This window comes from Rutidosis leptorrhynchoides, chromosome 10, assembly GCF_046630445.1.
Source record: "Rutidosis leptorrhynchoides isolate AG116_Rl617_1_P2 chromosome 10, CSIRO_AGI_Rlap_v1, whole genome shotgun sequence".
Lineage (NCBI taxonomy): Eukaryota > Viridiplantae > Streptophyta > Magnoliopsida > Asterales > Asteraceae > Rutidosis > Rutidosis leptorrhynchoides.
In genome coordinates this window covers 334,000,951-334,013,061 of record NC_092342.1, presented here as the reverse complement: position 1 = coordinate 334,013,061, position 12,111 = coordinate 334,000,951, and positions in this window count along the sequence as shown.

Sequence of the window (12,111 nt, the reverse complement as noted above, 5' to 3'; positions counted from 1 at the left end):
ATTCTTCAAGTTTGCCACTTGATTTCACCTTAAACCTCATTTGTATCTTGACGATTACATTCTGCGTTCAAACCTTTCATGATTCTTGAAAACACCTCAATCGAGAGGATGAACCGACCGCACTTCATTTACGGGAGAAAAGATTGATGCATATAGTTATGCACCTGAAAACACTCGGAACCTGAGTAGACGTTTAACACGTAGCTGTGCTAATTCCTATAGTGTTATTATTACCGAAAATAACTTTGCATCTGCTGTTCGAGATAGCCAGTTTTGTCACAGCTCCAGCAAGACAACTTCGACTTTTCGTACGAAACAACCTTATTATAACATTGATATATACGCGTGCTCTTTTATTGTTACCAGGAAACCTTTCATATTCCACCATATTACCATCAGCGTTTAATCATCTAAAAACACAATTTTCCTGAAACCACCTCAGACTAATAACCGATGATTCAGATATCATAGCATTAAATGCAGAGGAAATGGAAAAATGGTAAATGGTCTAAACGACCAAAAGTTTGATGATAAAGAAAGGAATGTTAGGAACGCTCGATAGAAAATTGGGTATTGAAAAACAGATTGAGCTACCCATGAAGGAGACCAAGGACAAATACAAGGACCAAACCCTATATTCAAAGGATTCAGGTAATTCTGGATCCGTTGAAATCTTTAGAGAATATCTTGCTCCGAAGTCATGAATAATTTTACGGAAAATCTTTCTCTATCAACCATCGAAGTTAGAAATTCCAAAATATCATCATCAATATCTTCGATATTTCTGAGGATATTTTCATAAATATTCTCGTCCGAAATTATATACCTCTTCGTGCTTCCTGTGTATCATTATATTGGAAACATTCAAAAGAAAATTTAGTACCGAAAAGCAGATTATGCGAAACTATGAAGAAAGCCATGGACAAATCACAAAGAATAAGTTTGACTTCAAAGAATCCAAATAATTCAATGTCTGCTAAAGTCTTTAGTGAATATCTTGCTCCTTACTCGAAACCCTTGCAGACAATAGTTTCTATCATCCTCTGATCTTAGATATTCCGAAATATTATCAAATCTTTCAATATAAATATCCTCCATATTTCTGGAGATATTTTTATAACTATTCTTATCTGAAATTATTAATCTCTTCGTGCTATCAGTATTACATCATATAGAAACTGTTAGTTTCTATATTCTGTAAAATTTTGAGCTTAAAATATGAATGTCATTGAAGTAATGTTGGGAACTGATGCATGAGTTAGTATAATATAATGACGCTTGATCAACGTGATTATATTACATTAAGTCATGCTGAGTTTCTAAATGGGACATGATGATTCACAGATTATAACGTCATCATGTGCCATGTTACACGACTCTTACATTTTATCTGATATATATAAACATATCAAGAACATATTTTCTTGATAGTTCTATCTTTCCCGGATATTCTGGTAATTTGACAAATTAAATCGTGCTAATACCTTCTTTCTTATTTAGAACATGATGTTTATCCGAAATTCCATACTTACAAATTCTGGACCATTACTCGCTTTACTAGAGGCCGGGAGAATAATAAAAGGCAAAGAGATCCAAAATATAAGAGAAAATATAAAGCCCAATGACAACACCGAAATTACAAACCGTGAATATCAGTACGTATAGCAATGTAAAGACACGGGAGGATTATAAATACAATAATCCCTAGAGCATAATAGAAATAAACAGATTCTTCAGGTGGGAGTTGGAAAAGAAGAACGGTCATTGCGATAGTTAGAATAAGAACAAGGATTAGAACAGGGTTAAGCATTTTCATAAATCCTTTGAATTTGGGAATTGAGTATATAAGTAGTGAAAATAAATGGAACGGAAAAGGTAAATTTATAAAGGAAATATCAGACGTAATAATCGGGGCAGATCACCGTATTTAATTAAAGAGATCTTAATTTCCATAAATCCCGAAGAATCAGATCTTATAGATCTTCAAGATTTTCTTTAAATCCCTTGAAGTCCGGAATTCAACGAAGGCAATGTCGAAAGTTAAGACGCGCCTTATTTTTTTTCTAAATTCAAACCTGTCTACGTCAAAAGTTAAAAACAAATCTTTGTTTCTCATTTCACTCTTTTGTGATATCTTCATTCGTACTCTTCGAATCGAATTATTTTATCCATATTACTCAATGATGATAAAACTCTATTTATCAACTCATATTCGTCATGAAAACATTTTTATTGTTAGCCATAACGACCTCACTCAAATTTCGGGATGAAATTTCTTTAACGGGTAAGTACTGTAGTGACCCGGAAATTTCCGATCAAATTTAAACTTTATTCTTGTATGATCTCGACACGATAAGCAAAGTCTATAATCTTAAGTCTTAAAAATGTTGAACTGTTTCATAAATGCATTTGACCTTTGACTATTCCCGACGATTCACGAAACTATAATCGTAAAAAGAAATGTTTATATATAAATAACTATACATGTAAATAATTATTTTACAAATTAGAATAGATTAATAAACTATTATGTGATTAGATAATATGAAAGAAAATTTAAAACACAATTAAATATGTAATAGTTGAAATATGTATATATACGATTAATATACATGATTAGTGATTTTATAAATAACTTGTATAAATATAAAACACTCAATATGTGTAATGATATAAATATTTAATATACATAGTTAATAATATGTAATATTAATGTATTAAATTACAAGTTAAACTATAATTGTTATTATTTTCATTATTATTATTAATATTAATATTAATGTCAGTAATAGCAATAATATTATCTTTAATACATATATAGATATAAAAGATGATACATTTAACTTGTTACATCTTTATTATTATTAAGTACCATTACCATTATCATTTAAAATCATGATAATTATCAATATCATTATTATTACTATATATAAAAAAAATTATTATGCAAATTATTATTTTTATCATTAATAAGATTAGTATTATCATTTATTACTATTATTATTAATATTATTATCATTGTTATTATTAATATGTATTAGTAATATATTTATATTTATTAATAATTAGTATAATTGAAAATGAATTAAAAACACAGAAGAATCTATCTACTAATTTATTATATATATCACTGTCCCTTATTATTATTTTTTTCCCGTGACTTCATATTTGATGGAGATGGGTGTCGACATCTGCATCACAATAATACAAACGGTAATTGCTTGTGTTAGGTTAATCAAATTAGTTCCATTATCAATTATCAATATATTAGATTAAACAGATAGCGAAAAGCAGAAACCTCTGCTCGAGTTTTTTATTTTTTATTTTTTTTCTCTTAATTCGAATATCGAATCATCTTCAAAAACTAAAATTTCAATTGTGTTAGGAATGTTTCAAACAAACTATCTGTAAAGTTTCATACCCCAATTCTTAATATCAAATACGAATTTTCGAAGTCAAAGTTTTGGGAATAAAAAGTCAAACTGTGTTCTTCAATCAAATTCGTGTTAATCGTTTCAATTCAAATTAAATTAACGATTTGGAAAGATTACACGATGTATTTATAACCTATTTCATGTTGGGAGCTTAGTCTATAAAGGTCTCATTTTAAAAATCAATTTTTTTATTTTATTTATTGGACATCGACGAACAGCAGTAGCTGTTGGATTTTTTTTAATTTTTTTTTGTTTTCTGATGTTACAAAGCTTAAACGAATTTTTTAGATTTTAATTACAAGTTTTAATCAAACAAAGGATTTAGTTATTAGGTTGTTTTGGAATTGGGTCGATGCACTTGAAGAAGAAGATGAAGAATAGACAGCAGATTTTACGGGTTATGTTTAGTCATTTGGGTAGGATTTCAGAAAAACAAGAAGTGGTCCGATGGCTTAGGGTGTATGTGTGTAAGCGAGAGGTCGCGGGTTCGAATCCCGGCTTGGGCAGTTTTGTATATTTTTGAGCTTTTAAAGGTAGTTACTAGTATATTCATTTATTATTATTATTATTATTATTATTATTATTATTATTATTATTATTATTATTATTATTATTATTATTATTATTATTATTATTATTATTATTATTATTATTATTATTATTGTTGTTGTTGTTATAATTGTTATTGTTATTATTGTTAGTATTATTAATGTTATAAGTATTACTCTTATTAGAAATTATTGATAATAATATTAGTATGATCTATATTATTATATTAATTATTATTGATAATATTACTAATATTACGATCATTATCATTATTAGTATTATCACTAAATATTATTATTATTATCGTTATTATTAATTTTATAAGACTACTACTAATATAAGTATTACTAATATTATGATTAGGATTACAAAAATTGATGCTATAGAAACTCTAGTCACTAGTTTAGAAATTAAACGCGAAGATTATGATTATTATGATTAGGAACATAAAGGTTTTAATAATAGTATTATGATTATGACCAAAAAAAAAGTTTTAAAGATATCATCATTAAGATTATAAGAATATATATAAATGTATGGATTTAAAAACTATGTATAAAATTATAATTTAAGTGAATTACTAATTAGTAGTATTATTATTAATAAAGTTATTATTTTATTACTAGTACATCATTATTTATTATTAAAAACTATCTTTTAAAAATAGATAAATATTTTGTATATTTGTTATATATACTATAATTATGTTAAAATTTCACATAACTATATAAATCAAATTTACTAATATTATTTATTTAAATACGTACATTTAACAAACTAATAAATTTTAATATAACACTAAACAAGGATGTATATAAATATATTAATATAACTACACAGATATTAATCATATTGGATATATACACAAATTAAATATATAATACATAAATTATAAATAAAATTGTTCGATTACGTTTACGTGTATTAATAAATATATAATTAATATATGTTCGTGAATCCGAGGCCAACCTTACACTTGTTCAATGATGTTATATGTATTTTTTCTACAAAATACATTAGGTGAGTTTCATTTGCTCCCTTTTTAAATGCTTTTGCAATATATATTTTTGGGACTGAGAATACATGCGCTATTTTTATAACTGTTTTACGAAATAGACACAAGTAATCGGAACTACATTATATGGTTGAATTATCGAAATTGAATATGCCCCTTTTTATTAAGTCTAGTAATCTAAGAATTAGGGAACAGACACCCTAATTGACGCGAACTCTAAAGATAGATCTATCGGGCCCAACAAGCCCCATCCAAAGTACCGGATGCTTTAGTACTTCGAAATTTATATCATGTCCGAAGGAGGATCCCGGAATGATGGGGATATTCTTATATGTATATTGTGAATGTCGGTTACCAGGTGTTCAATCCATATGAATGATATTTTTGTCTCTATGCATGGGACGTATGTTTACGAGAAATGGAAATATGAAATCTTGTGGTCTATTAATATTATGAAATGATTATTTATGTTAAACTAATGAACTCACCAACCTTTTGGTTGACACTTTAAAGCATGTTTATTCTCAGGTACGAAAGAAATCTTCCGCTGTGTAATTGCTCATTTTAAAGATATTACTTGGAGTCATTCATGACATATTTCAAAAGACGTTGCATTCGAGTTGTTGAGATCATCAAGATTTTTATTAAATCAGTTATAGTTAGATATATTATAAAATGGTATGCATGCCGTCAACTTACGTTGTAATGAAAGTTTGTCTTTTCAAAAACGAATGCAACGTTTGTAAAATGTATCATATAAAGGTCAAATACCTCGCGATGTAATCAACTGTTGTGAATCGTTTATAATCAATATGGACTTTGTCCGGATGAATTAGGACGGGTCCTCACATCTGCCAGTCCAGAAAGATCGGTTGGTCGGTCAATTTTGAAGGTAACGCTCTCCCCATGTGATCGTAAGATCAAGGTTTGATTGTACACATCAATGACAGTCCTAGCCGTATTCATGAAAGGTCTTCCTAACACTATTGGGGTGTGTAGGTCTTCCTTGATATCCATCACTATGAAATCCGTAGGATACAAGAATTTGTCGACTTTCACCAAGACGTTCTCAACTATGCCCTTAGGATATCGAATTGTATGATCGGCAAGTTAGATTGTCATTTTGGTTGGTGACAAATCTCCTAACTCTAATCTCTTGTAGAGAGAGTAGGGGATTAGGTTGATACTTGCTCCTAAATCTGCTAGCGCATGAATGGTTCCAGATTGGTAGATTGAACACGGGAAAACGAATCGGCCCGTATCTCCTAGCTTAGGTGGTAGAGAGTTTCTGAGTAATGCAGAGCATTCTTTACTCAGTGAAATTTTGTTAGAGTCTGGTATCCTCTCCTTTGTAGAAAGAAGCCTTCAGATGTATCTCTTCTGGTTGGGAACTTTGGACATGGTGTCCAAGAATCTTCTATCAAGTTTGAAGGAATCAAGCTTGGATGGTTCTTCTTGTAGCCTTCCAGGATAAGGTATGCGAACTGGAGTTTCAGGGGTCAGCTTTTGAGTATATGTCGATTTGTGCTTGAGCCTAGTTGACCTTCTCCGTGGTTCTTCCTCTGGGATTACGGAATCTATTTGCTTTGCTTCTTCTATGTGGGGATTCTGGATAGTATTACTTGGCAATCTTCCCTGCGGTCAGGTTTCAAGGCGTTGTGATAACTGTCCGAGCTGCGTTTCTAAACTTTTGAGCAGAGCCAATTGATTTCTCATTAGTATCTCTGTCTGATCTTGTCTGGTTGCAGTTCTCTGATTTAGCTGTTGTTGTCCTTGGATGAACTGAGTTAACTGATCATCAGCTCCGAGAGTGGGATTAGCTGCTTTTGTAATCTGGGTGGTAGGGTAATTTTCCTCAACTGGGGGACCAGTGAGTGGAAGTGGTTGATCGTAGGTCAATTGAGATTGTTGGGCTGGATAAGGAGGATAGCGATAGCGAAAAGGTTGATTGCTTCGCTAAAATTGATTAACCCTAGGTGGTTGATTGAATCCAGGATTTGGTGGACGAGCTGGGTATTGGACGTAACAGACTGAACCGTCAGGATTTTCGTACTCAACTTGATAATCTTCAGTGGGTTGCGGGTTGGTACAATTAACACAAGCCTGAGCTTGGTTAACCTGCTGCGATTGCGTCTTCAATTCTCCGAGTTGTTTGGCAAGAGATTCCATCTTATCCGTGAGGGATTTGATGGCCTCCGTTTGATTGTTAAGTGCAGAGAGTGGTGCAGATGATGAGGTTGTTTCACCACTGTTCTAGTAATGATGATGCATCGTCATGTTCTCAAGCAATTCCCATGCTTCGTCTGCGGTTTGGTTCATCAGATTCCCTTGAGCTGCTGCATCGATCGTTGTCCTATGATTTACCGTAAGACCATTGTAGAAGGTACAGATTTGGGATGACCGTTCTAGCTGGTGATTAGGGCATTTCTTCAGCAGGGTTTTGAATCGCTCCCATCCGGTGTAAAGAGATTCATCGTAACTTTGTTTGAAGTTAATGATATCATTCTTTAGTTTGGTTTGTTTGGAAGGAGGGAAATATTTGGTTAGAAATTTAGTAGCCATCTCCGTCCACGACGTGATGGAATCTTTTTCCAGTCCTTCAAACCAGGTTTGAGCATGATGAGTGAGAGAATAGGGGAACAAGTATAACCGGACTATATCGTGTCCTATCCCTGGCTGTTTGTAGGAGTTCGAAAGAGATATGAATTTATCAAGGTGAGAATTAGGATCATCATTCGGTAATTCGTGAAACTGACAGCTATTCTGAATGAGCTGGATGATGTGATGTTTTAACTCGAACAAGTGTCCTTGAATCTCTGGAAATCTGATTGGTCCTCCTCGACCTTCAATCGAGGGTTTGGTATTTTCTGCTAAAGTAACGCGTAACGCCATTTGGTTTTTGATTCTTGCTTTCTTGCGTGCTTTAGAGATTATTGCGTCTAGATCAGGTACGAATAGCAACGGCCCTGGTCTAGATCGGGTTTGGGTCATACACTAGGTATGCCTTTTTGTTTTTAATTTTCGCAAATAAGCTAAATTATAATAAACTAAACTAAACTAAGCTAAGATAATCTAATTTTAATCTAAGGTAATCTAATCTAAGGTAATCTAATCTAAGGTAGTCTAAGGTAATCTAAGGTAATCTAATCTAATTAACTAACTATCCTATGGTAGAATATGTTTTTGGTTCTCGCTACTGATTCCCTGGTATTTCAGTAACAGAGCTCCGCACGAACTATTCAACAAACTAAGTGGCCAGGCCGACTACGGAGAGGCAGGATCCTTTTGGTCCCAATATAATTGGCGACTGTTCGAAAAATCCAATAACCAAGTCCGTGTATAATTGTCTTTCTTAGACACCACTAAATGCTTGTGAATAAGTTTGATAGAGAGCAATATTGCCTGATACCAGTTCCCCGGCAGCGGCGCCAAAAACTAGTAGTCTCTCTTGATATGGCCGAAACGGACGGTTTTTATTTGCGCGGTGTCGTTAGGCCGCGGCTCGCCAGGATCAGCCACTCGTGGGAAAGGGTACAGTTTTAAATTTATATTTAGCGGGGCCTAAATCTTACTACTCCTTATGAGTAAGGGAAGTATGACCTAGAGTCGTATTTTTGAGATATCAGTAACATCAAACCTATATTTTAGCCTAAGATAGTTAGGGAGTAGTAAATATTTATTTTGGGATTTTCTAGTTTATAAGGTAGATAAAGTAAATGCGATAAAATTTGTAATTCAGATAAGGTTAAAGTAAGCGCATACTATGACTTCATCAGTTATTCTGCCGAGATTATGGAATGCTGGCTCATGAATAGGCAGAGGCCTTGTATTCATTACACTGGTCCTAAACGCCCCTGTCATAAGACATGTCACTGGGTACTGCGTTAGGCTTGAAGATTTTGAATAGACAGCAACGTCCCTTACCCCCGACGTCCGTGCAGTCTGACTACAGGCAAACACGTTCAGACGGCTCATCCAATTGAGCGACTCGGTTGGGTGACGTATTAACATTCCAAAATGGTCTAAACTTTCTTAAGCATAATAGAATACATGGTTTACCATATCCGAGAGACGTGATGTGCTTCAATGCTTTCATTAATGATTGGTAAAATATAGTTAGGCCCTTAAAAAGAGTTCAACCATAAAGAACATCATGGCCAAGTCAAGATGACTTCCATGAACACGTTTGGTTATCCTAACAGTCCAATCCTTTATGTGTCTAAACAAACAGTTCCTTAATTAACTAAGAATCCCTCAAGCGGGGTGCAATGCTTGAGACCGCGTTATGGTGCAGTGTACTGGTCAATACTAACCGTGTTCCATGGCCTTACTTAGCAGAGGTACAGCTTACAACAACCGATGTGCTTCAGCGTGCATGTACGAAGTTTATATGCTTGGTGACTACACTAGCATGGTCTGGGACCAATAATGTACTAAGGTTCTAGTCAGATATTTCACTACGAAAGAGTCCTCAGTCGGAATCCAAAGCTCGATAGACTTACTACAACCGGTGTGCCTCAGTCAATCTTACGTTGTATCCGATAGACTTCTCTTACCAAGGGGTGACACAGATAGTGTACTCTGAATCGGGGTTCGCGACTTCCCAATAACAGAGCCTGTAACTACGTTCTATTAGTTGGAAAAGCGATTGAGTTTAAAGCATAATCGGAAAGCATTTCGACAGCATACACAAACCATAATATTATTTCGGCATTATAACTGCTTACATCATAGCATACACTAAAGATAACTACTCGCTAATCATGGCAACAATATAATAAAACATTATATAAGATAAAGGATAGAGGTACCAGTAGATTAAACGAGTTCCGAATACAAAAGTGACAACTTCAAGACTCCAGACCGCTCCTAATACAATCTTCAGCGTTCGCCTCCGGGTACTTAATTTCCCGCTCGGAGGTGAGAAGGCCTTGAAAGTATGACTAATATTGTACAAGAGAGAGAAAGAAGTGAATTGAAGTGTGTGTTGGAATGAATGACAAAGACCCATTAAATAGACTAGGAAAATGCCAAAATACGCCTGGCAGGCCATATGGTGGGGCGTATTTGGCAGGCCGTATGGCTGGCAGGCCGTATGGTGAAGGCACCTGGTGGCACGTATCTGGAAAGCCGTATCCATAGTGGCAGGCCGTATGGCAGGCCGTATGGCAAGCCGTATGGTGTGCTGGTCAGCCTTGATTCCCTGGTTCGTAACTTGATTTCTTGTCTTTCACCGTTTTCGCTCTAGAATCTTTGTTTTAGCTCCGATTCTCTTGATTCTTTTTGCACCGCCTTCGTAATTACTTGTTCTTCAATTCTAACCGACGAAGTGGGTATTTTGCCGATAAAGTTCGAATCTTTCTTGTTTTGAGGCCTTAATACCGGGGTGAAAATGTGACTTTTTAGCCGATATCACAACCCTACTCCGATGTGGACTTTTGTTTAAATCATGTTTTGTAATAACGTAACACCGTTGAGTAAACTTAAACTTAATTACACAGATTAATGTAATGACCTGACTTATAGTGTATTTGTTAATAAAGTCTTCCGCTGTGTTTATAAAAAAAAAAAAAAAAAAAAAAATTGGCCGGTGTTACATTATAGTGTTTTGATGTGTATGTGATAGTGTTAGCAATCAAACTTTGGTCAAACCAGAAAGTTCACTTTTTGATTGGTAAATTTGGGGTTTGATTCAATTGGGTGAATTGACACATGGAGTACATGTGTTAATGGTGTGAAATGGTGTTTTGGGGAACAGTCACTACTAGTTAGTGGTTGTGGGTCAAAACCCTTGAATTAAGTATGTAAAATCATAAGTGTCAAATGGGTCAAATTTGGTATAGTGTGGAATTGTATGTAGGATGTGTATGTGTTAGCTAAATTGTATATTTAGCTTACTTGGCGATTATGTAATAGGTGGATTACATTGAAGACATGGAGCTAATGACTTGTGTAAATATGCTAAGTGACTAAGGTGAGTATAATATTCATATGTATGTGTGCATAAATTGTGTATGTGTTACCTTTTGGTTGAACAATTAAGTTTAACCATTTTGAGTGATGACTAACCAAGTAAAGTTAGTCAAGTGATGCTCGATTAACCAAATAAGGTTGATCGTTCGGTGATTATGGTTCAACCAAATTGGGTTGTCCAAGTGACTTGTGATTAAATCAAATAAGGTTTAGTCATGAAGATTGTGTGAACTTGGTTTAATCAATCAAGGTTGACCAAGTTGCATTGTGATGAAATCAAGTAGGGCGTAATCACAATGAGTGATATACATTGTGATGAAATCAAGTAGGGCGTAATCACAATGAGCGATATACATTGTGATGACACCAAGCAGGGCGTAATCACAATGAGTGACATGCATTATGGCGAAACCAAGCATAGCGTATCCATAATGCGGTGGTGTGTTTATTTATATTAACATGTTGTGTTTGCATTTACATGTTAATTCGGTGATTATATTGGTGACTTGATTAATGATAAAGTAAGTGTATCTTTAGGAGGTAACATGTTAAATTATGTTGTACATGTTAACTTTGTGATGTGCTTTGGTGATTGAGATGACATGTGATTTATGTGTATATGCATACTATTATTGTACTCACTAAGCTTTGTAAGCTTACCCGTTGTTGTTTATATCTTTTTATAGATTCAAGTGTGAACAAGGGAAGAAGGTAAGCGTGGTGTATAGGTTTTTTTTTTTTTTTTTTTTTTTGAAAGGCAAACTCACACACCCACATAAATCTAACTCGAATATATACACCACCCTCAACCTCAAAGTTTTAAGGGTGACCTCGATACCGCCAAGCCATTGGCTCTTTGGTAGCGTGGTGTATAGCTTACTAGTGTAAAGTGCTTTTGCGGGATATCAAGACTCATGCTTGTGTTGATTAGCTAAGTTGAGTAGTTTGTCCTAAAACCCATGCTCTATTTAGTGTCTGGGAGTCAATGGTGGTAATGAGTCAAAATTACTACCTTCGTTATGTGATGGTTTTATACTAAAAAAATAATTAAAACTTGTTGTAAATGGTTGTATTATGAATGTAAGTAGATTTGAATATTGAAAACATTTTGGCGTAAATCAAGATGTTTAAAAAATGGTT